The sequence below is a fragment of the Entelurus aequoreus genome, linkage group LG06, assembly GCF_033978785.1.
Source record: "Entelurus aequoreus isolate RoL-2023_Sb linkage group LG06, RoL_Eaeq_v1.1, whole genome shotgun sequence".
NCBI lineage: Eukaryota > Metazoa > Chordata > Actinopteri > Syngnathiformes > Syngnathidae > Entelurus > Entelurus aequoreus.
In genome coordinates this window covers 36,188,052-36,190,551 of record NC_084736.1, presented here as the reverse complement: position 1 = coordinate 36,190,551, position 2,500 = coordinate 36,188,052, and the positions used below count along the sequence as shown (strand labels likewise).

General features: G+C 37.6%; 1 protein-coding gene across 10 annotated transcripts in view; it reads left to right on the top strand.

The window, feature by feature from the left end:
* The window catches only part of LOC133652193 (protein unc-13 homolog B-like), a 151,271-nt gene that overhangs the window by 114,075 nt on the left and 34,696 nt on the right, over positions 1–2,500 (top strand). The window lies entirely within an intron of this gene.

Genomic DNA, 2,500 nt, shown 5'->3' with positions numbered 1-2,500 from the left:
CGTTTCCATATGAGTTGGGAAATTGTGTTGGATGTAAATATAAACGGAATACAATGATTTGCAAATCCTTTTCAACCCATATTAAATTGAATGCACTACAAAGACAAGATATTTGATGTTCAAACTCATAAACTTTATTTATTTTTTGCAAATAATAATTAACTTAGAATTTCATGGCTGCAACACGTGCCAAAGTAGTTGGGAAAGGGCATGTTCACCACTGTGTTACATTTTACCTTTTCTTTTAACAACACTCAATAAACGATTGGGAACTGAGGAAACTAATTGTTGAAGCTTTGAAAGTGGAATTCTTTCCCATTCTTGTTTTATGTAGAGCTTCAGTCGTTCAACAGTCCGGGGTCTCTGCTGTCGTATTTTACGCTTCATAATGCGCCACACATTTTCGATGGGAGACAGGTCTGGACTGCAGGCGGGCCAGGAAAGTACCTGCACTCTTTTTTTACGAAGCCACGCTGTTGTAACATGTGCTGAATGTGGCTTGGCATTGTCTTGCTGAGATAAGCAGGGGCGTCAATGAAAAAGACAGCGCTTGGATGGCAGCATATGTTGTTCCAAAATCTGTATGTACATTTCAGCATTAATGGTGTCTTCACAGATGTGTAAGTTACCCATGCCTTGGGCACTAATGCACCCCCATACCATCACAGATGCTGGCTTTTCAACTTTGCATCGATAACAGTCTGGATGGTTCGCTTCCCCTTTGGTCCGGATGACACGATGTCAAATATTTCCAAAAACAATTTGAAATGTGGACTCGTCAGACCACAGAACACTTTTCCACTTTGCATGAGTCCATCTTAGATGATTTCGGGCCCAGAGAAGCCGGCGGTGTTTCTAGATGTTGTTGATATATGGCTTTCGCTTTGCATAGTAGAGCTTTAACGTGCACTTACAGATGTAGCGACGAACTGTATTTAGTGACAGTGGTTTTCTGAAGTGTTCCTGAGCCCATGTGGTGATATCCTTTAGAGCAGGGGTGCTCACACTTTTTCTGCAGGCGAGCTACTTTTCAATTGATCAAGTCGCGGGGATCTACCTCATTCATATATATAATTTATATTTACTTATTTATGAAATATATGTTTTTGTTAACAAGTTAAAGGTGTTTAATGATAATGCAAGCATGTTTAACACATATAGTTAATATTGTTAATAAATTAAAGGTGTTTAATGATAATACAAGAATGTTTAATACATATAGTTAATATTGTTAACAAGTTAAAGGTGTTCAATGATAATACAAGCATGTTTAACACATATAGTTAATATTGTTAACAAGTTAAAGGTGTTTAAAGATAATACAAGCATGTTTAACACATATAGTTGATATTGTTAATAAATTAAAGGTGTTTAATGATAATACAGGAATGTTTAATACATATAGTTAATATTGTTAACAAGGTAAAGGTGTTTAAAGATAATGCAAGCATGTTTAACACATATAGTTAATATTGTTAACAAGTTAAAGGTGTTTAATGATAATACAAGCATGTTTAACACATAGTTAATATTTTTAACAAGTTAAAGGTGTTTAAAGATAATACAAGCATGTTTAACACATATAGTTAATATTGTTAGCAAGTTAAAGGTGTTTAAAGATAATGCAAGCATGTTTAACACATATAGATTCCTTTCTTTCATGAAGACAAGAATATAAGTTGGTGTATTACCTGATTCTGATGACTTGCATTGATAGGAATCAGACAGTGGTGCTGATAACGTCCGCATTTTCAAATGGAGGAGAAAAAAAGTCCTCCTTTCTGTCCAATACCACATGAAAGTGGTTGGTTTTTGGCTCTTATTTGTCCAGCTTCCGTACTCCTTTCTATACACTTTACAAGAAATACATTGGCGGCAAACTCCGTAGCTTGCTAGCTTGTGCACGCCAGCTTTCTGAGACTCTTATTTTGTTAGTGCAGGCAGGATGAAGCAGAGCTTTTATTGTGCAACTGTGCAGTCGGTCTTTGGAGTTTTGACGACAGGTACGGCGCCAGAGTCTTTTGAAATAAAAAGTGTTTCTCGCCTTCCTGTCGGTAATTTTTTCTTAATAATGATCTGGCAGCAGCCAGCGTCATCTCAGAAGACCCTCGGGTGACGTGAATATCAATCAAGTGACGAAAGTGACGTCATAGTGAAGATTTATGATCGCTCATTTTTAAGACTATTTTTTTAATGCCTGGCTGGCGATCGACTGACACACCCTCCGTGATCGACCGGTAGCTCGTTATCGACGTAATGAGCACCCCTGCTTTAGAGATTGATGTCGGTTTTTGATACAGTGCCGTCTGAGGGATCGAAGGTCACGGTCATTCAATGTTGGTTTCCGGCCATGCCGCTTACGTGGAGTGATTTCTCCAGATTCTCTTAACCTTTTGATGATATTATGGACCGTAGATCTTGAAATTTCTTGCAATTGCAATTTGAGAAACGTTGTTCTTAAACTGTTTGACTATTTGCTCACGCAGTTGTGGACAAAGGG